The sequence below is a fragment of the Equus quagga genome, chromosome 16, assembly GCF_021613505.1.
Source record: "Equus quagga isolate Etosha38 chromosome 16, UCLA_HA_Equagga_1.0, whole genome shotgun sequence".
In the NCBI taxonomy this organism is placed as follows: Eukaryota; Metazoa; Chordata; class Mammalia; order Perissodactyla; family Equidae; genus Equus; species Equus quagga.
Window position 1 is genome coordinate 72130484 of NC_060282.1, and position 23957 is coordinate 72154440.

Below are 23957 nucleotides of genomic sequence, written 5' to 3' on the forward strand. Positions count from 1 at the left end.
ATGCAACAATATATAACTTATCCACTAAAGACAGAATTTCAACTAGACAAGGAACTATCATTTTAAACCTTAATGGATACTACTATAACTTCAAAATAACGTAGGTAATAATTTGCAGACATTTTAATATACCATCATAGTGGGAGACTTAAACGCAGCTTGATCAGTAATTCTGATACTGGCCAGTCCAAAAAACAGTAAGTATATAGAAAATTTTACAAATTTTAAAAGACTTGGATCACACAACCGTATTCTCTGACTTCAGCACAATTAAAATAGAATTCAGTCATTAAAGATAAGAACCCTCTATTTTCAAAAACATATGCTTTTAGATAACTAATGTTTCTAAGAAGAAATCACAATGGAAATTAGAATATATTTAGAACTGAATGATCCTGAAAATGCCACATATCAAAACTTTTGGAATACCACTGAAGTAGAAACGAGGGAAATTCGAAGCCTTAACCTGCTTACCATAGATAAAACAGTGAAAATAGATGAGACGAAAATCCTACTAAAGAAATCAAAGTCAGAGCAAGAAAATAAACACAAAGGAATAGAAGAAAAGAAGTCATATTGATAAGAAATAAATGAACAAAGAAACAGTAAAACACAGAGAATGAGCAATAGAGAATGGAAAAAAAATCCTAGAAATTTGAAAACCCCTGACAAAATGACTCAAGAGAAGAATCAAGAATGTTAACCCACACGTTTACACACACACACACACAAATTAGCTAATAAAGGTGGATATGAGTATGATACAGCAGAAACTACAATACAAGGCATCAGGAATAGCATTACACCTATATACTTAAAAAATTAGAAATGTAATTATAACTTTTATAAACAAAAATATAACTTACCAAAAACGACATACAAAGAAATAGAAAATCTTAATAGTCTATTAGCCACTAAGGACATTGAATCAATAGTCAAAACTCTCTCCATGAAGAAAATACGAGTCCTGATGATTTCACAGATACATTTACCCAAGAATTAAGGAACCCATAAATTCAATCTTGCCCAAACTCTTTAAAAGGATAGAACACTTGGGAAGACTCTACAACTTGTTTTATGAGGCTAATATAACCTTGATACTAAAACCAGACACATAATATAAGAAAGCAGAATAATAGGTTGATCTGGCTTGTGATCACAGATGCAAAAATCCTGTATAAATATTAGTAGAACAAAACCAAATATGCTTATAAAAGGTAATACAACATCGCAATTTTGGGGTTTATTATAGGAATGCAAGGTTGATTCAGCATTAGAAATCTGTTATTATATTCATCATAATATTAAAAGTAAAATCTATATGATTATCTTAGTACAGAAATAATACCTAGAAAATTCAATATTTATTCATCTATTTGTTCAAAGTTTAACAAACTAGAATATGAGACCATCTTTAACTTGATAAAATGTAGCTACCAAAAGTTTTTAATAAACGTGTCATTTATCGTGAATCATTAAAATCCAGAATAAACTCAATGATGCCTGTTTTCACCACATCAGTTCAGCATTGTACTACAGATCATAGCCAGGGCAATAAGAAGAGAGAAAGAAATAAAAGCTATTAAGCTTTGTGAGGAAAGAAACAAATTTTAATTTGTTAGATAGATGATATGATTTCCCATTTAGAAAAACCCCTACAAATTTATAGTCATTTTAAACTATAAAATCAAAATACAAAATTCAGGTACATTTCTATATCTTAATAATTAGTTAATATGTTAACTTGGAAAAATGTTCTATTGGAATACCAACACAAATTATAAGGTACTTAAGAATAATGAAAAAATGTAAGTTTTTTCATGGAAAATTACGGAATTGTATTGAAAACATTAAAAGACAGCCAAATAAATGGAGAATCATACTATAGATAAGAAGGCACTATTTTTAAAGTGATAATTTTCCTCAAATTTGTTTGTGACTTAATGCAATTGCTAGCTAGTCTCAACAAGACTTTTCATGAAAACTGACCAGCTCATTTTAACATTGACATGGTAGATCAAATGGATGAGAATTGCTAGTTTACTCCTGAAAAAGTAGTAAAAGAAAGGACCTCTTGCCCTATCGGATAGCAAGATCTATTTTAATCCTCGTTTAATTATTACAATGTGTTAGTTCAGGAATAGATTGCTGGAACAGAATGCTTAACTCATAAACAACCCACACATATGTGAAAACTTGTTCTCTTAGCCAGCATTGCAGACCAGTGGGGAAAGCTTAGTCCTCTGGACAAAAGGTGTTGGGAAAATTGGCAATTAGTATGGAAAAGATAAAACTGGACCCCACGTCACTCAACATAAAACTCTCTTCTGATTGGATTACTAAATTAAATTTGAAAGGGGACATAAGAGAGTATCTTTCTGATCTCTTTCTATGAAAGGATTACTTTTAAAAAGAAAAACAATCACAAAGAGAGAGGCTGACAAATTTCATTTTATTCAAATTAAGAGCTTTGTCCATGAAAAGGCATAGTATGAAGGAGGAAATGGAGGTCCAAAAGCTGGAAAGAAATATTTGCATTGCCCGTGACCAACAAACTTTACAATCTAGGATATACAAAAATTTGGTGTTAGTTAAAAAGAAAAAGACAAACAACCAATAGAAAAGTGGGGATAAGACGTGGATAGGCATTTCATAGAAAAGAAGTCAAAATGGCCAGGAAACATTTGGAAACGTGCTGGCACTAACGTGTAATAATGGAAAGGCAAATTTAAAGTACAACAAATCTTATGTCTCACCATATTTCCAGTAATAAATGACAATATAAGCATTGGTGAGCAACAGGAACTGGCGTATACTGTAGGTGAAAGTGTATCTTTGTATAATCACTTTAGAAAACTATTTGGAATAAATGATAAAGATAAGCAATAGCATGGTGAGCCAGCACTTCCACTGCTAAGTATCCCTCAGAGCGGTGGTTCTCAAACTATTCAGGACAAAGGAATGGTAGTTTTTAAATTCCCCTCCTTCCCTCCATCCCACTCTTCATTCCATTTTCTCTCCGCTTTCTCCTTCCTTCCTTCTTTTTTCTCCAGTCAGCTTATGATATTCATTTGATACACAATTTAACTTTATCTGTGTCACTTTGCTTCTGGGTATTTTTTCTGCTTCCCATTCTTAATTATTTAATTGGATTTTTTTCCATATGCATGTTATGCTTTCAAATGTAAAAACCATATATAAAAAGAAATTATTTACAGAAGCCCTACTCCCTCCTGTATCTCTTCTACTCTATACCCCTCTCATGCAACCAATTTCATTGGGATTTTTTTGCAGTGTTTAGAAGATGTATGTATATTAATTTATTTTTCCTTTTTTCGCAGATGGGGCTATTGTATATGCTTTCTGCACTTTGATTTTTTCCTCCCCACTTCATAATATTGCTTGGAATTTTCTCCCTATCAATTCATGAGGACCTTCCTTATAGTTTTCCACTGTGTCTACTTATCGCAGTATATTCAACCAACATTCTAAGTTGAATACTTAGGTAGTTTCCATATTTTGGTCTTCGTTTTTGTAAAATCACTTCTTTTGTCTTTATTTTCTTTCCTGCTACTCCTATATTCTTGTGTTAACAACAACAAAAATTCAGTGAAGTTTATCTTGCTGTCAATACCTTAGGCATTAAAAATGACACAAATATTATTTCTCTAATCTGGCTATAATGTTAAATTATAGGTTTAAAAAGCAGGTTTAATTATAAATGAAAAGAAGGTACAGATATTTATAAAATATATACTTAGTCACATTTTATCCAACTTTTGTACACTTTTGGATTACAGTTGCCAATCTAATCTTAAAAACGTCAGATGATCCTACTGTGCGTGACTTGTACGTGGTTTTTGTCATAGTCTGACTCACCACGTGAGTTCAGCACCAGCAAACGGGTGAAGCCCCGTTAAATGAGATGAGTTCACTGATTCTGAGCTTGGATATTGCAGCAAAATCCAATTACTGTTAAAGCTTCTAAATGCTTACCCTCCATTTCAATACTTATCCCATCGTGGACTTGCAACAAACAATTCCTGAACTGGCGCGGGACCACAAGCCATGTGTTGATATGTGCACAGGGAAACATGCACCAGAATATTTATAGCAGCACTGTTTGTAAAAGCAAAAATTGGAAACACCCCAAATGTCTATCAATAGTAGAGTGGATAAGTGTATTGTGGAATGTTGACGTGATGATTTACTATAAAGCAGAGAAAGTAAATAAATCACTTCTCTATCCGTCAACATAGATAAATCTTATAAACACAATGTTCAGTAGAAAAATATCAGGTCAAAGAATACATTACAGTAATATTTTTATGTATACAAGAGCCCAAAGAGAAACAACTAGATGGTACATTGTTATTAACTCACAGTTATCTGGTAAACCTCAAAGAAATGTAACGAGTTATTGGCATTAGGGTGGCAATTAACTCTAGAAATGGGATTCAGTCAAGGAAGGGTACTCAGGCACGTTCACAGTCACTGTTCTACTTCACAAAGTGAGTACTGGGCTTATGGATATTTGTTTCATTATTATTATTAAACTGAATGGATTTTACATGTTATTTTGCATCCATCAGAGGTTTCGTAACAAATGAGTAAACATGAATATACAAGACTTTAAAAAATAAGCCTTTCTTGAAAGACCTATAAAAAGACGTGGCTAAAGAGGAAGACATTCTCAGATAAAAAAGTCTCAGAATTATAAATCTTGGCGTTCATATGAATAATATACATTTGGTCCAACTCCAATCAGAAAAATTACCAACAAAATAAAATTTGGAAACGACTAGCCATAAGTATCCTAAGGCCTGTGAGGGATAAGAGGTCATTATTCCATACTGAGTTTCAATTTGGGATTTGATCATGACAACATAAAAACCTGGTTTTTAAGGTATTCTGGAATAAAATATAAATAAAATGTCCACTTTCAGTGAGCTGGCCAGACCCGTTGTAGAATTCATACTCAAATCCCTGTGACTGGAAATCGTCGCAGAGAGCAGGGTGCCCAATCTCAGATGTTCAAAGAATGTTTTCAAATAATAATGATATAGGACAATGCTCAGGGCATAATATTGTGTAGAAAGAAAAAGAGTGAAAAGACTCCAAATAGAGAATAATCTATATGCATTAGATATTTATATATATGAATGTGTGATAGTGTATGTATGTCTGTGTATCTAACGTTTATGTACACACACACATATATATGTATATATCTAATGTAAGAAAATATTAAAAGTGATACTTTGGATGATAAAATTATACGTTATGTTTTCCTTTATACTTTTGTATATTTTATAACGTTTTCAATAATAGGCATACATTTTGTTTACATTCAAATATCAAAGTTAATAATTAAAAACTAGACTTTGAACTATTAAACCTAGAATTTTCTAGTGCTAATAATAATGCTTAATATGGTTAATCAAATGAGAATGAACATTTTTAGAGAACTGATTAAATCAAATAAATTAAACTTAGATGAAATCTATTCTATGCATAGGCATGTTCCTCACTTAAATAATGAGTTCATTTTCCCTGCATATGTATATCTTTGCATGTGGCTGCTTTTATATTTCCATTTTGCTTGCTTTTGGTTCTATATGCTCATTCATAGGCCACTTTATTTTCTTTTTGGTTTTAATTTCAACAAGGGAAGGACCTATCCCTAACGTCCTTTTTGTTTTAGTGTCTAGCATAGCACCAATAAGATTTTATCTTAATTAATTGAGCGTTCAATTTTAGTTGACAGCAAAGTGGATCAGTGGCACAAAAAGTGCTCACAATGGCTCATCAAGTGTTATTTCAAAAGACGTAAATTCTAACTTTTTTCTTTTCCCTCTCATATCAAATTTAGTTATTCTTTATCACACTATTTTAAGTTTGAGAAAGGTGACAATATTCCAAACATAATTTATTTTCCAAATTAGGAAACATTTGAGAATAAAAAGGGATGCTATTATTAATTATGCTGGGGCAACAGTCAGAAACTGTCACTCCCCTGTGCAAACCTGGATCCCTGGTCACCCTAACAAGAATTAACTATGACCAGTCAAATTTAACTTTTTTTTTTTTGGCAAGAAAGATTGGCCCTGAGCTAACATTTGTTGCCAATCTTCTTCTTTTAGCTTGAGGAAGATTGTCCCTGAGCTAACATCTGTGCCAATCTTCCTCTATTCTGTATGTGGGACTCTGCCACAGCATGGCTTGATGAGCAGTGTGTCAGTCTGTGCCCAGGATCTGAACCTGCAAACCCTAGGCCGCCAAAGCAGAGTGTGCGAACCTAACCACTATGCTCCTGGATCAGCCCCTCAAATTTAATTTTAAAGTCCAAATGGAAGATGGATTATTCAATAACTGGGAAGTAATCATAAACCCCTTTTAATATAGCATTTGTGTGAGAACAAGATTTGATTTTACTGATTCCCTTTATGTCATTCCCTTAGTAATGACACTAAGTTTCCATTTTTATGATATATTATCCCATTTTGAAGAGGGTGGAGACTGAAGAACTGACTTTTCTTGTTTCCATTTGGAACATTGGTAAGTTTGTTTGTCTTAATTCCAACCTGAAATTCGATGTTTTACTTTTTAGTTTATCTAAAATTTTAATTTTCTGGCTCAGAATTATCCATTTCTTAGCGTTCTGCATGTTCTCTTTATTTTACCAGCACTGTAGTACAGAAATAGGATTTGAATTCCTCAGGACGGAGGGCATTCTTTATAGAGAAAGACAAAGCTGCTTCAAGACGGAGTTTCTGGGTTCAGCTTGGTTCACCCTCTAGTTCAGTGACTTCCTCCTACAAATGAGTTTCTTATCTAGAGTTTTGTTCTGTGAGCCTCAGCATCTAGCTTATCACAAGTCAGCCTCCTTTCTTGTTCTTGGGCTTATTCAAACCTTCAAAGCAGATCTGTGCATGTAAAGTATCTGCAGGAGTTGTTATTGAAGATGCGTGTCACTAGTTATATAAATTTGAGCTCTTCAGGTTTATTTCCTCTAAAATTATGCTGTGAAAACCTGACTTTATTTTTAATGTGTTATAGGAGAGTGGAATATGCACAACGTTTCCCTCTACACATGTTTAATTTTTGAGTAATAGCCAATGCTTATATATTTAGGTTAAATTCTTTCTACCCATTGTTGTTGTTACCTATGGAGAAACTCATGACCTGGGAAGATTTCTTAGCATATGACTTATTGTTAGAAAAATAATTCAGAATTACAGGTATTGTTACAGGAAGGAGAGAAAGAGAAACCTGGTATAGCCTTATGTCTGCCAAAAAAAATATTAGACTTTATGATGGGAATTTATACAATATTGCTTTCTCACCAGATGCATACAATGTTACCCAATGACTGACAGTCGGAATAAAATAATATTAAAGGTGAGGAAGGCCCAGTGTGATCAGGCAGCTTCATTCCCAAATTGCACAGAAAACTGACAGCCAGACAGCATTGTTCCTGGCTTTATGTTTCCTTAGCACTTTTTTCTACCTATTTATTGGAGTTACATTATCTTAAAGGATATATCCATAGGTTTGCTTTCCACTCGAATGAGAGATTCTTGAAAGTGTGTTCGATTATCTTTCAGTATAATTCTTGGTAACATTGCCTAGTCTATATTAGGCCTTCAATAGATATGTTCAGAATGAATTAATGAGGAAATGAATGATTATATATAAATTAAATTTTAAGAGATTAGATGATTGCTCACTGTCACCCAGCAGGGTAGCAATAAAGCGAGGTTGCAGCAACTTGAGCTCTCTATTCCCCACAGCCTGCTCTTCTAACATGTGCAACCAGACTCCTTGTTCCAGCACTGTGGGTGGTGTCTGTGTTGTTCCTTGCTAGAAGCAGAATAGCACAGGAACTGATAACCTTGATTTAGGGCCCCTGGAATTAGGTCCTTGATCTGCCTCAATCATGGGCAAGTTATTTCATATTTCTGATCTCAATGATTTATGCTTATTTTGCAAAATGAGGAAAATAATGTATATCACACAGAGTGGTACTGAGGACTAAGTAAGATAAGTGTAAAATGTTCAGTATATTTCCCAGTCCATCCTAAGAACTCCAATTGCTTACCTTCCTGTTCGTCCATCACGTTGGCCCACCTGAAGTTTCCAGAATACACAGAGATTGTTGCTATTTTGGTGTTGCTGCTGCTGTGCTTTCCACAGAAGCCATTTTCTCCCCAGGTATTGGCTGAGGTCTTTTCCTAAATGTCAAATTCTTAATCGTCTTGAATCAACCCATCAAAAATAGCCCTAATCACGCTATCATCTCATTTTGCTTCATTTCTCTTCATTGTACTTAGCAGTCACTGGTGTTTTGATAAATATTTTTACAGTGCCCACCTCTTGCTCACAAGACTTTGCCCTCTTTATTCAGTGTTCTATCTCCAGCGCTTAGAAGAGTACCTGATCTATGGAATCACTAAACCTCTATTTTTTGACTGAATGAAAGGCATCGTACAAGAAAATGCTGCTCTTAAGAATCAAGCTACTTAGAAACACTCGTATGTATGTGTATTACTATAAACGGTAGCATTTTGGAGGGAATGACATAAAATTGTCGATTCTATATGAAAAATGAGGTATAGGTCTTGAGTCCCTCCCTCCCTCCCTATTTCTCCCACAGCTATCCTTTTTGTGCAAATAACATATTCCTTAAATGCATTTTTCTATCCCCTCAAAACCCGAATAACTCATCCTCTAAATTAAGTATATCAACCCTCAAAGCAATAAAACACTAAGTTTTTGGGAGATTTATTCCTAAGAAATTAATACCAGATTACCATACTTTTTTTGAGAACACAAAATGTAGGTTTTGAGAAATAAAATTTATGAACTTTTTTTAACCTAAGCATTATATTTCGTATAGCTCTTCCATATGTCTCTATTTAGAGGTATTTTATTTCTTTATTTTTAAGTAGTCAAATTGCTTCTAGATGGATAGGAAGTGATTAGTAATTAAAAATTGTTTCATAAACTGTTGGCATCTTTAGTTACACACATATCCAACAATGGCAATCAATGTGGTGAGTAATGTTCAGGTAATTTAGGCTCCAGAGAACAATTAAATCAATTGCTACAACCTGGTGTTTCCTGTTATGCCTGAACATGGAGAACTGTAATTTTCTGGATAATTCACCTTAAAGTATAGCAAAATGAAATGTGCAAGTAATTAAAGAAAATGTTCTACTAACATTTATCTTGGTAAATTGTTTCAGTTCTACGTTTGATTTTGCAGACACGTCCATGATATCATTGAATTAGTGAAATAACTAAAAAAGCTCGTGGAAGTGGTAATTGCCCCTATAGTTTCCAGTAGGATGTTAAAAAGATTTTTGAAAATAACCATGTTGCACTGTTAACACAATTTCTGCTGTAAGTTACTTTTGCTGCTTTTAAAATATTAGCAGTTGCAATGTGCGCATGTTTTCTATATGAAGACTGATTTAATCTCATCTCCTTCAAAAAACTAAACCAAACCAAGAAGAAAAAAAGTCCTAATTGAATAGAGTAATAATTCTATGGAATTTGGTGTTCTAAATCAGAACTGGGTATAATGAGTTTTATGGACGTTTTCACATTATGAACATAATTGACAAAGTGGTTATGGGGACCATAAAAGACACTCCTTCTCTGAGGATTTCTTTGACCAGAAGTACATAAAATTTTATAAACCTGTCCAGAGCTACACATATCTAAAAGGCTCATTTTCTATACTTCTGAGACCTTATTCTATGGATAAGATCTTAATTGAATCATTCAAAATGTAACGTAATATTGATATTATTAACTGAGGAAGTGAGTAGAAAAGTAGATGGTTAATTTTGAATGCAATAGGCACCTACTAAGAATGAGGTTAAAAATGTTGTAACTTCGTCTGTGCCTGACTTAGAATTCAAGAAGAGACTTATGCAGATATTACAAGCATTTGCTGCTTTGTACACTTGAGATTCAAAAACAAAATCCCTTTTGTATCCTCTGAAAAATGTTGCTCTTTCTGTGTTTTATTGGATTATTTAGTTTTCCTTTCAAGTTTATATTTGATGTTGCATCTTATCTGGGCCATTGTTAGGCCTAATTTCTTTAAAAAAGTGGAACAGAAAGAATTGACCCCAATATTTCCTTAGAAAGTATACGAAGTATAGTTCTTACCAGATGGTAAGTGAAATCTATTCCTGGTATTCTGAAGATGATAAAATTAATACTCTGTATAAAAGCCACATAGAATGAAGAATCGATTTTAACCAGTTAATTCTTTTAAATATTTACCAAGTTTCTGATATATACAGAACAGATCTATTGACCAATTAATAGTCATTTACCAAGTAACTGAAGTATTCAGAACAGATTCAAGGCTCCATATTATAGCGATGGGCCGTTCTGCAGGCCCGTTGTAAGGAGAACACATGTGCATCGGTTTTCATGGTGAAGAGCCATATCTCTTGCATGCTCATTAATCAAAGAGAAAGTGAGAAATAGAGGATGTGTATTAAGCCCCTGCCACCTCACCCATGTTTTTGGCACATCAGCTGATCTTGACTCGTCAGGTAGCTTTATATGATCTCCTCTATACCCCTATACCCGCTAATCTTTCTAGGACCATTGTTTAAATGAAGAAACTAAAGTTGTTCATGATGAGACAACAAGTAACAGAGCCAGAATTAAAACCTGACTCTATGTGACTCTAAAGCCACTCCCCCACATTTTACTACGAATCCTTTGAAGAGAGAGGTGATATCTTAGAGAGGTTAAAACTTCCATGGAGCCTGACAGGTCCCATTGAGTCTTGTGCTGTGTGCTGTAATGTGTACCTCTGAAAAGGGATGTGGAGCATCTCGGGCATGGGGTGGTGGTGGTGGGGTTGGTGGCTGCTCAGGTGTTGCTCAGCAGGGGACATTTTCTCATACCAGCATTGCTATAGGGTGGGGTATGGCCCTTTCTGGAGGTACGGAGGCAAGATCTGAGAGCTGATGGAGTTCAGGGCCTGATTTGCTGGGAGGAGTTGTTGGAAGGAGCAGCTGCAGTTGAAATTCAGTTGGTGGTTGAAGTGAGATGACGTGTGAGCTAAACAGGTGGGCCTGAGGGCATGGGCCCTAAGGAGCTTCATGGAGAGCCTGGCATCATCACTAGGCCAGATTCAAGAGCCTCAAGATGGGATACTTTATTGATAGAGCAGTGACCATAGTAAGGGAGCTATACTCACTAGAGAGTTGAGATTTCTAAGAAAATAAAAACTTGCTATTAATACAACAGAAATTAGGTTCTCTTTCCTGAGGAGTTATCAAAGTGAGTTTGTGACACATGGTGCAATATATAGAATAAAAGAATGGTTATACTTTAAAAAGTACAAACATACATGCATACATACATATATATATATATCTCTCCTTACAAATGGTATGTGCGTGTGTGTGTATACACATACATATATATGTGTATGTTGCTAGGAATGAGATGCTGGCCATTTGTAGTAGAGGACAAATTAGAGAATGATGCTAATTTTTAGGAAAATATAATGAGCTAAGTTGTATTTTAAGACACGCCTACTCACTGGTAGGGGGTTAGGATTAGCAATATACACTTGGGAGGTAATAATGATAGTAGCAGTTCCCATTGTAGGTAAGATCCCCGAATTAATGTGAATACAGATAAACAAGATAGGGTTAAAGAGCCTGGATTAAGGATGGGAGGAATATGTAAATTTCAATTTAGGAGATGAAGATGGAAGAAGATAATTAGAAGAAGGCCACTGTTTGTTTATATTTAATAGGCTGACCTCTACTTATCATGGAGGAATCACTGTGAAAACAAGGGAAACCCTGAGAACAAAGAGACAGACTGATTTTCGAAGGCTTCATCTTCCCAAAGGAAGCAGGGGTCAAATTTTCATGATTTCTACTGAAAAACAAAACAAAACCTTATTCTGAAATTGACAATTCATGTATGTGTGTGTGTGTATATATATACACACAATATAAGATGTGTGTGTGTGTGTGTGTGTGTATACAGATAGACAGACGTCTCCGTTATCCTGTAAGCTCCTTGAAGGCAAGAATTGTGTCTTCTTTGTTTCTTTGTTCCTTAAATGTCTAGGACATGTGTTGCATTTATTTAATTGGATTTACGAGGGAACAATAACCTCCACTAACAGGTTGACATTCGGGGCAGAGTTCATGTTGCTTTCAGCATCGTAACTGGGTCAAAGTTAAGAACACAATTTTCATCTCATGTACAGTTTTTTAAGTCAAAACAGGAAGCTAAAGCCCTATTTTATTTTCCTAATGACTTTCTGATATTTTTAGCTCCTCTTTAATGGATGTCATATTAATGAAAAAAATGTTGATTATCTTAAAATGTGTATTTTTAAGGGACAGTCATGGTTTTTATCTCAGGATGTAAAGATTATAAAGCAAGCTATTATAATTATATTCAAAATACAACAATATAAAATATTAGGCATTTTTAATGTTTCCCATTTATTTTTTATTCACTTACAATGGCTATATTCGTATGACATTCATTCAACAAATGTCTATCATCTATCTGTCTATCATTATCTGTCTATCTATCTTTCTATCTCTTTTGCACACTTCTAGGCAGGGTGGAATTATATAAAGAGGCATAATTCCTATTCTCTAAGAGGGAGGAGCTTCATAGTGGCTAGGAAATAACACATATAAAATTGAACAGAATGCAGGCTAAATAATAATACTGCACGTGTCTTGTGGCAGTATATGGCCGCATCCCTAGTCAGTACGACATTCGTAAGTGTCATGAGGCCTCAGGAAGGAGAGCTCACTGTAGCCTGTCAAGAATATGAAATCTAATATATGTGCAGAATTTTAAACTTGTGCCTGAATTTTTCTCATTATGTAGACAAATATTCTGATATTTTTTGTGCTAAAGAAATCAACTATATAAAATATGATCAAGCAATCAATAGAAGCATGAAAATTAGATAGTTGATTTGTTGGGTGATAGGATTCTGTATAATAAAATATTTATTCTGGTCTTGACTTCATAATGTTGCTGTGTAGTGGTGTTTATAAAGGAACTGTGTACTTTGGCTTCATATTAGCAAAGAGAAATAAACTCTGCTATGTTCTTGTGTAAAACCAAATAACTAATCCATATATATGTCCATTCAGGAAATGTTTGTTCATTTATGCATTTAATCAGGTACATGTTTATTCATACCTCCTGTCTTAGTCAGTTTGGGCTGCTCTAACAAATTACCATAGACTGGGTTGCTTAAACAATAAATAGTTATTCTCATGGTTCTGGAGCCTGGAAGTCCAGGATCATGGTGCCAGCATGCTCAGATTCTGTGAGAGCACTCTTCCTGCTTGCAAACAGCTGACTTCTTGCTCTGTCCTCACATGGCAGAAAGAAATCTAGCTAGCTCTCAGACCTCTTCTTAAAAGGGCACTAATCTCATTCATGAGGCTTCCAGCTTCATGACGTAATTACCTCCCAAAGATCTCACCTCTAAACACCATCACGTTGGGATTCGGGTTTCAGCGTATGAATATGAACGTTTGTTGAACACCTTCTATCTGTTGGAGTGATCCAGACACTGATGGTGTGATGTCAGCATGGATAGGCACTTGTTTTCAGAAAGCTAGCAGTCTGGAAAAGCTCTCCATTTCTGGGCTGTGAACTCCTATATGTGTGTGTGTGTGTGTGTGTGTATGTATATAGTCATATACCATGAAACTCTAGAAGTATTTAATGACCGCCTACTAGCTTCATATAAGACATAGGGACTTTTCTGTTTGGTGATGTCTGAAATTCCTCTTCACATTCTAGATAAGAAACATCCAAAGCACAAATTTCCTCAGCCCAAGCAAAACACGTATGTAAGATCTTCAAGGTCTTCTTTCCACTGATATCCGTAATGGTTCCCTAAAGAGTTGTTTTTCAAATAACGTAGGTTGTGTCTTGAAGTGATGCACATACTGATGAAAAACCATATGCCATGGAATAGGGGGAGTTGTGTATTAAACCATTTTTCCTTAGTCACATTTTATACTCTTTAGAGTGATCATGGTTTTCAGTGAGAATTCGCCTAGTTGTGAGGCCTCCTGGATATTAATTAACTCGTGCCGTGTTATGATCCTGTACACAGAAAGTTTAAATCAATACCTTGCATCTGAGGAAAGCACATCTTTTTAAATACACTGTTTACACAAAGAATTCCTGAAAATAACTGGTAACTAAGTGGTTTGAAAGAGTTAATATAGTTCCCCACAGGTCTAGTTAAGACAATACCTATCCCAACGTTGAAAAGATGAACGTGTTTTCAAATGAAGTCTATTTGTGTAGGGAGACTGTGCTGACAGAAAATACTTATTTCCTTTAATTCAGTTTATCACTTAATCTGTAAATGCAGAAACCATGTCAAAGGATGCTTGAGAAAATAAACTTGAAAGCCAGCATTAACCTCCCAAACCAGCTGAAGGTGCTCGAAAGACAATAAGGGTAAGATTTCATTATATAGACTTCAAGTGAGTTTTTTAAAAACCCATAGCCTTTCCAGGGAAAATGATGAATGCTGTTCTGATTCTAATTGACAAGTGTTATATATAAAAGAGTTCTTGCCTTCGTTCTTATCAAAACTGTGGGGATTTCCAATGATAGGACAATATTATGTGGGTGGAAACTTCTCAGAAGAATAGAGAACTTATCAGTATTTACTTAGGTTCTATTACATTCAGAGCCATAAAAGCAACTACACTCATAAATTTATAGCCAGTCAAGGATATTGCCTCTTCCCCAAAGAGGCTAGATATTAAAGGAGTAGAGTGAATGAGCTCAAATCATGAAGTGGTTTCAATATTGGAGCAGTTTTCCTCCTTCATATTTCAACTTGTAGCCAATATGTTATGAAGAATCACTGGCTAGCTAACTTTGGGGGTTTGGAAACAAAAAACAACCTTAACCATTTTTTCTTACTATTTTAAAAAATTTTTCTTCTACAATTAGTACTTAATAATAATATCTACCCTCTAATGAGCTCTAACTGTAGACTAATGATCATCATACTTGCTTGAGTAGATGATTTTATCATTGCAGCTTTTCAGATAAAGAAACTAGAGGTTCATAGAGGTTAGGAATCTCGCCCAAAATCACATAGCAGAGACAAGACTTAAGCCCAGAGCTTTCTGATTTTGAAGCAGATTCTGTAGTAGCTTCCCATTTCTGCTGTAGCCACTGAGTGGCTAGAAATAACACAGATTTATTATTTTACAGCGCTGGAGGTCGGAAGTCCCAAAGGGGTCTCATTAGGCTAAATTCAAGGTGTCCAAAAGGCTGCATTTCTCTGGAAACGCACGGGGCAGAATCCATTCCCTTGCCTTTCCCAACTTCTAGAGTCTTCCTCCATTCCTTGGCTCATGGCCCCTTCTTCCATCTTCCATCTTCCAAGCCAGCAATCCCATCACTCTGACCTCTGTTTCTGTCATCATATCTCCTTTCCTTACTCTTCTGACTCCCCTTTCCATCTTTTAAAGGATCCTTGTGATTACACTGAGCTCACTCAGGTTACCCAGGATAATCTCCCTGTTTGAAGATCCTTGACTTAAACACATCTGCAAAGTCACTTTTGCCATGTAAGGTTACATACTCACAGCTAACAGGTGTTAGGGATCTTTGGAAGGCCATCGTTCTGCCTACTGCAGAAGCTAAAGAAGATATAAGTAAGCATAGTGCTGTTGCTAATGTACTTTAAAATAAATATTCTGATATTGTAATTTAGTAGACCAAAATTACGATCAGTAAGATTAGTGATCACTAAAATGATTATTGTAGTATAATATAATGGAAGTAGTTTTGACTGTAGAGAAATCCTTGCTCTATCATTTACTGACTGGATAATTTCAGGTAAATCTCTTAGTGCCATTTCTTTAGAATTGATATGGTGGTAAATTATACCAAATTTTATTCCTTAGAACTAATGGAAACATATTTAAACAATTAGCAGGTAGGTGTTCAGCAACTGCTTGTTCCTTCTTCCTCATTTTCAGAAGGTAACAGAGAGAAAGAAAGTAAAGTAGTACATGCTGCACTCATATCACAATACTTTCTGGTAATAATTAAACTTGCAAAAATTATTTTCTAAATATGCTAACTATTTTGTAGGTCTTAGACTTGTATAACAAATAATATTCTGCAACTCAATATTCTCTTTCTTTTTTCCCTCTAATGTTCAATGCCTGCTTTGTTTGTGTTTTCCTATAATGTTAAATTTGGGCATTTGAATTAGTTTATTAACCTGATGATAGCTTTTTCTCATTCCATTTTAGGTACTTCGATTTTAAGATGAAGTTTTCTGTATTTGTTGCAATTAAAAGTGTTCAACTAGTGGTGGGAAAATGATCCTAGGTCAGTCTTTTAAAAATCATTTTTTTTTAAGATACATCACACATGTTATTTTTAAGATAACATCTCATGTTATAGGAGAGTTATAATAAAAAGCAACATCTCTGCCTCATCATTCTCTTCCTCTGTTTGCGTTCTCAGGGGCAATTCCTAACTGTTGGTTTTTCATTCTTTTTCTTCAGAATGCTACTCTGTAATTCTTGATCGTGTGGTTGTCAACTTTCAAATAATACCATTGACTCCTGCTGTGAATGTTGAGGATCTGTTCTACTGACTTACCCCGTCTTTCCCTGCCCCTCCTTTCAATATTTGACATGTATAGTTTCAGTTTTGCTTGTCTGATGATTAATTTTATAACTTAAAATAATATAGTTAAAACTTCATTTCTCTTTTTCAACAGAGTCTGTATTCTTCCCTTTCGAATACAAGTTCTTAAGACTCCTTCTCATTTCCTCAACTTTTCTTCTCTCTTGTGGCTTACTTTTGGTCAGCTAAACTTTTACTTTTATGTTATCAAGCTGTTTATATTTAGATTCTTCCTATAACCACCATCAAGTCTTGCTTTTTTAATATGTTGGCTCTAAAAGTTGGAAATGTGTAAACAATGTTGACACTCCACAAATATTGTGTAATACTGAGTCACTCGCTGTGCTCTATTCTTGGCTATAGGTCCACCCCAGGAAACCCAGGACACCCTTGGAAAAGAGTTCACTGTGTTCAAATGGATGCTTCCCTTTTGTTTATTTTTAACTCAGTTACTTGAAATCATTCCAAATTTACATTTGCTTTATATCTTGGCCTTGACTTTTTCATGCAGGTTTGTTTTTATCCTGAAATTTCAAATTGTGTTTCTTTTTGTTTCCTGCACTAAATTTGCCATTACTTTATCCTCATTTTTTTTTTCTTTTTTCCCCTCAAAGTCTTATGTTGTCTCAGATTTTTTTCTAAGTGGAAACTTCCCTTGTGGAGCTCTGCATGTTTTTCAAAACCTCACAATTCATAGTGTCCCCAAATTTCAAAAGGATACGAGTGTGAACCTTTTTTCAGTCATTGTCTTAGGATCCCCAGCAGTCTGTTCAATTTTGAAACTTATATCCAGCTTTAGTTTGGGGATATTTTCTAGTTTTTTCTTTGATGATTTCTTCTTTCCCATTTCTTTGTGTTCATTTTCTCATTCTCATGTCTATTGGTTATACCTTCTAGGTTGGTTTTCTTTTGTCTCTTGTCTTTTATTTCATATTTTTACTCTCTCTCTCCTTCTGCTCTTTGACATGAGAAGTATTTCCATTGCTTATGTTTTAGGCTTCTGGTGCATTTTATGTTCTGGTTATAGGTTTAATCTCTAAGATCTTCTAATTCCATAATGATTTCTATTTATTTATTTACTTTAATTTTTAAAAGCTAAAATATACCATACATGCATAAAACCAAATGAAATATTGCCTTCAGGACTGTCTTGGCTATTCCTACTCTTTCGAATATAATATAGATGTTTAGAATATACTTAGTAATATTCAATAAAAATCGTGCTTGGATTTTCACTGGAAATGCTGTAACTTTATTGATTAATTTGCAAAGACTTTAAAATCTTGCGTTATTGAGTCATCTAATGCATGAACATGACATATCCCTCGATTTATTGATATTGTCTTCCACTCTGGAGTTTTCTGCACAGAGGCTTTATATATTGTTACATACACATATGTGTATATAGTTTAACAAGTAGATTATGGCTTTTTTGAAAACCAGTCTTAAGGAAAAAACCCTTTGTTTTCTTTACTCTGAAGTAAATGAAAAGCTGTATTAGTCAGCAGTTGCTACAGTAATGCTGCATAACACAAAGAACATAAAATGCTCAGTGGCTTACTGATGTTCTATTTATTTTTACACTCCCAAGGCTGTAATAGGGCTGATCTAGGCCAAGCTCCTCTAGGTTAGGGCTGTACTACAAGCTTCTGACAGGGTTTCAGGTCTGAGATAGGTTGGCATATTCTTTTTGTGGTCAATCAGAGGTGCATGAGAGAGCAAGCCAAACCATGCAAGCAATTAAAGTTTCTGTCGCATCATGTCCACTAACACTCTATTAGTCAAAGCAATTTTGTGGCCAAGCCCAACCTTAGTGGGATGGGGAAGTACATTCTACCCACAGTGGGAGGTGCTGTAAAATTACGTAGCACAGGGTGTGGATGTATACTCCTAGTACACAAAGCTGAATAATTGGGACAATAATCCAATTTATATCAGAAGGAAAGTATATAAATATGAGTATTCTTGACGTACATGGCTTTTTGTTTGCTTTGCCATTATCAGAAATGTCCTCCATTTTTTTAAAGAGGTTCACCAGTAAGATTATAAAGGATACTCATTTACTTGTTAGTGATATATAATTAGTTACTTTACTATAGTAGTGGTGAAAATCAGAGAGGAAAAGCCCCCAGTCTCTCTCCTAAGTATAAAAGCTGTGTTTCAAACCGTCCAATGAACATTCCTCAGGCAACTTATTCTCAATAAATACCAGGCATTTCATTAATTCTTCATTTATCCCAATCCTGCTGCCCCTTAATTTTCCATCATCAGATCTCTCCAAGTTATCCTCAAGTTTTTCTTCTTATCCCTCTATCCAGTTGGTGAACAGATCCTGTCAGCTCCAAGTCAAAGTACATTTCAAATCTCCTCACTCAATTTTTATTCCATTAACAATTTCATCTTTAACCGAGTTTTATCTTACACACCTCTGGAGCCAGAGGGATCTTGCAAAATAGAAGTCTGAGAGTGTCCCATGTTTAGACCCCTCGACTGCTGGAGTCCTGGCTCCCCAGTGACCACAGGACAAAACCCAGATGTCTTTAGGATGACATCCAAGGCCCTGTCCAGTTTGGTCTTGATGTTTTCTCTCATGGGGAACATCCAGCTTCCATCTCCTCCCCCTCATCCACCATTCAAACTATGTGGAATGCTGAGTTCAAATTTTTTTACTCTTCTAGATGATTCTCTCAGTATCTTGACAATCATCCCCTGTCTTCTCCACTCAGTAAACCCCTAGTCCCCTTCCAGAGTCAGTTCAGGTGTCCTCTTTGCTCTCAGGCTTTGCCTGACTCATGCATAGTTAGTGGTCTCCTCCTGGGTTCTCACAGCATTCTACCTAAATATCCGTTAAAGAATTCCTTTCTTGGATTCTTTACTGTGATTATAAAAGTATAAAAAAAATCCTTATAAAAATCGAACACAATGTGTCTGATTTACATATACTGTGTAAAGAAGAAAATAGAGTCTATGGTAATCACTGTTCTCCTCTGCTTAAGAGAATACAGTTAACATTTCGTTACTGTGTTTGTTGTTTTTTTAAAGATTGGTTTATATGATTTAACAATATTACATAGGCATTTTTTCAGTTACTTTCTATTGTAGAAATTAGTTTAGCTGTTTCTCTCTTTCCCTGGATTGTTCATTCCCCTGAGGCTTATCTATTCTCAGTTTACACCCTATTTCCAGTGAACAGTGCAAAGTCTGGCAAATAGGAAGCATTTAGTTAATAGTTTTGTGAATGTTAAATGATATGGGAATATATTTCTAAGTCCAAGTAATTCAATGAACCAAAAAAATGTAACTATAGTCAATGTTAAATTCCAAAAGTGGTAGTATTTTACTATGTCAGAGCATCTTGTTATGTCAAATATCATTTTTGGAATGCTGGCACCATGACAAGGCAATCATTATGCTGTAATTCTGTGTTAATCCTCTTTTCCACTGTTTTGACCTTTGGAAATTATTTGCCATAAGGACTCCAGTCACATAAGGCTTTAAATATTGATCAAATGATGTTGCAGCTTTAGAACTGATAAAAGATGCAGGGAGTTAAATCATCCTAGTCTTCTTTTTATTTCTTCTTTTAAAGACATGTAACTCCTTTGTCTGATCTCCTTATGTTCCTTGTCACAACTGTATGGCTTTTAATCACTCATAGATTCAGTGAGCTACTGCACTGCTGGAACCTTAATAATGCTCTAGCTTGTTTGGATGATCTTCCTGATAAAGTCCTGACAATCTCTCAGTATAATGGGAAGACAATCAAAATAAAAAATGCTCTAAGAGTTCAGGTAGTAGCGCATGCTATTATTTTTCACACAGTGCAAAGATATTAAAATACTGACTTTCATGCTTTTGATTGAGTTTGTGATGAAATCCAAGAAAAATTGAAAATTTGAATTATTCTACTGCCAGAAGGGACTGTATATCATGAACAGAAAGCAGGCATATGTAACCAACTCTTGTATCATAATCTCAAGAGTGTCAGATTGTCCTTCTTTTATGTGAGTTTCTGTAAGATGTCTATGCAATTAATTCATTATATAGCTCTTTTATATTTGCAATTACCACATGGAATTTTACAAAAATATGAAATGTCGTCTTCAGTGCAGACTGCTTGAATAGTTAATAATAATGACTTATACTGATAGAGTGTTTTGGATTTTTCAAGGTGCTTTCCATTCAGTTATCTCATTTGACTCACTAGCCCTCTTACGTGAGCAGTGGAATTGTTATAATTCTCCACCTCTACCATCCTTTCTGCCTCCTTCCCTCTTATTGTTTCCCTATTTCTTTTTCTGTCTTTTAAAGGAAGCAATTTGGCGCATGGAAAGAACACAAAATATGAATTCAGATATTTAATTTCATCCTTGCCCCACTGAGTTACTTTGGCATTGGGCAGATCACTGTCGTTTCTCTGAAGTTTAGTTTCTTAGCCAGCAAAATAAGAAGAAGGCTGAAGTATATACGCTTCAAAGCTGAGAGGATCACATCAAGTGAAATATGGGAAAAATGAAAAAAAAGAAAACAAAAAAACAAATGTCATGTCTGTGTTATCTTCCTTTGAAGATACCTTGGGGTAATGGAAAGAGAAAAGATTTTGGCCTCATTGCTTCTTACTTACTTCATCAGTTATCTAAGCTTTCTGCTCTTCATTTTCCTCATATGTAAAATAGGGCTGATTCCTATTTTATGAAGTTATTGAATAGAAAATTAAGATAACCTGTATACTGATCCTAACATGGTTCCTGAAACATAGTAGTGTATACTCTGTTACAAGTATTTTTTCTTCTTTCCTCCCTCCTTTCTTCCTACCTATTCTTCTTCCTTCACCTCATCCTTGTACAGCAGAGAAGATGGAGCACATGATTACAAAATCTTAAGATTTAATTACTTAAAATTTGTTTAGCGCTGAGCCTCTTCTTTTCAAACAAAGCTGTAAGCTCCAGTTGAGGCAGGAGAACGGGAGTATGCCTCGCTCTCCTCTTTTGAGTCAAGACCACTCACTGTCAGGCTTTGGAACCTCCGTTGGATCCTGAAAACTTGGAGCAGTAGAATTTAAAAACCACTGATGTAGCCCAACCTCTCGTTTTACAGACGAGGAAACTGAATTGGAGAGAAGTTGAGTGACTGGCCTAAACTTGCAAAGCTGGTAAGTGGTGAGCAAGACTAGAACTCGGTTGTTTTTTGCCTTTACCCTTGAGTTCCCCTTACCAAGTGAAGGTTCAGAGTGCAAGTATGTATAATTAAGATTCCGCTCTTGAAGGATGCTACAGTCTATTTGTGGAAATGAAATTTAGATATAAAAGATGAGGAAATGTAAAGTAGCATGATAAGCTATGAAATGGTTGGAACAGGTAAACACTTCAAGAAGAGAGGAGCATGGGTGATGCTGCTTTTGAGGATGGACATTGCAAACTCCATGCGGGCAGGGACTCGTCTGCTCCTTGCCATTTTATTCCCAGTGCACACGGAAATGCCTGACTTCCGGCCGGAGATTATTGCATGTTTTTTGAATGAAATGAATGAATAAATGATTGAATGGCTTAATGAAGTGTATAATTGAATCAAACTTAGAAAAAAAAGCAAAGATTCAGATGCTCTAGATCAGGGTGTTTAAACTGCAGCTGCTCTTCATTGTTAAGTGATGAAATAAGTTTAGTGCATCATCATTTACAAAAAAAAGTTGCAGCGTGTCGTTACGTCATGAAAATTGTTCAGATTTATATGTGATGCTGACATAAAACATATATGGATAAATATGCTTATGTGTATACTTGGTCACAATTAAAACGTATGTCTCACTGTAGGTCGTGGTTAAAAATGTTTGAAAAATGCTGTTTTAAGATGAAAGGCATAGTAAAGTTTGACGCAGGCGTGTGAGTGCTTTGCGGAAGAAGAGTGACTTTAAAGTTTTGCTAAATCAAAGGTGGAAAGAATAGCGAAATCAAGATAAAGCTTATCCAGAGGAAGAGGCCTCCAGTTGGTTCTTCAGATGTTGAAGAGCCATTGGGAATTCTCTACCCTCCCACTCTCCATCCTCCACACTAACAGGATTTAACCAAACTACACTTTAGAAAGAATAATCTGTCAGGAGTGGACAGTTTGGACAGGAATTGAGGAAATGAGGCAGAGGACTCTGCAGAAGAGGCAGCACAGGTAAGGAAGTCGTGGCCTTGACTGGTGACAACTGGTAGAGAAAAAAGTTTCTTGGCAAGACTGGGGCAGAATGAAGTGAAAAAGTGAGTGGGTGATGATGAAATGGAGTCCAAATAGTAAACAATTTCTTAGAACTGCTGTCTGAGGCAAAAAAAGCAAAAAACCTCAAGAGAAAACGTAAGACAGTGGCGTTAGGAGGAGGTTTTTGTTAAGATAGGAAGGGAGAATCTTTGTGGTTAACTGGAGTCAGTGGAGAAGGCTTCTAGACATAGGCTAGAAATGAATATAAAGAAGACGTCAACATTCTCATCAGACAGTTCTCTTCTTTTAAAATATCTGAGGCGAGGGGAGGAATACTAATTGTAGATAATACAAACTTAAAGGTAAAAGGAGTTAATAGACATTGCTTTCTATAAGTTGAAGACTGACCCAGAACAACAGTTTTAATCAACCATGTGACATTATCCTACTAATTTTGTGTTACCAACAAGAGACATTTTTTAAGCGTATAAAAACATTTTCTTTGCTATATAGGAAGCATAGCCTTTATTCACTCTAAATTTGTCTAATACACTACCGTTGCTTGAGAAATTATATAACTTCGAGCATCCTCCATATTATGTGTAAGTTAGGAAGTTAGAAAGAAGATGAGTCTTGTATGAAAATCTTGGATTTCATATCCTTAAAGACCAGTCTTGTATGAAAATCTTGGATTTCATATCCTTAAAAACTACTAAAAATGAAGGTGGTAATGAAACAAGTTCAGAATGCTAGAAATGTAATTACAAAGAGTTAAAATATGTTCATGTAAATTGAACCTTTCTTTTTGGTTTGAGTTTATCTGCCATTCAGAGGAAATTCAGAGGTCAAGCATTTTAAATAATTGTAGTTTAAATAAAAAGCCATTGCTTAAGTTATTTATTTTGAAAAGGAAACTAAATAATGCCCCTTCATTGTTTATTAAAGGAAAGCTATGATAGTGTTGTGTATGTCAATGAACCCATGTGTACGTGAGTTTATGTAATTAAGAGAAAGTGAGAGCATGAGCATAAGCATTGTATGTTTGTGTTGTGTGTGTGTGT

The 23957-nt window shown here is 35.1% G+C and overlaps 1 protein-coding gene across 2 annotated transcripts in view; it reads left to right on the top strand.

The window, feature by feature from the left end:
- Window positions 1-23957, top strand: part of HNF4G (hepatocyte nuclear factor 4 gamma) — a 115543-nt gene that overhangs the window by 24813 nt on the left and 66773 nt on the right. Inside the window, exon 2 of one of the 2 annotated variants that reach the window (XM_046642291.1) lies at window positions 21814-21868. The exons of the other annotated variant lie outside the window; for it this stretch is intronic. The gene's annotated coding sequence lies outside the window, so the exon portion shown is untranslated. The remainder of the gene's footprint in view (window positions 1-21813; window positions 21869-23957) is intronic. 2 annotated transcript variants of the gene reach the window in all.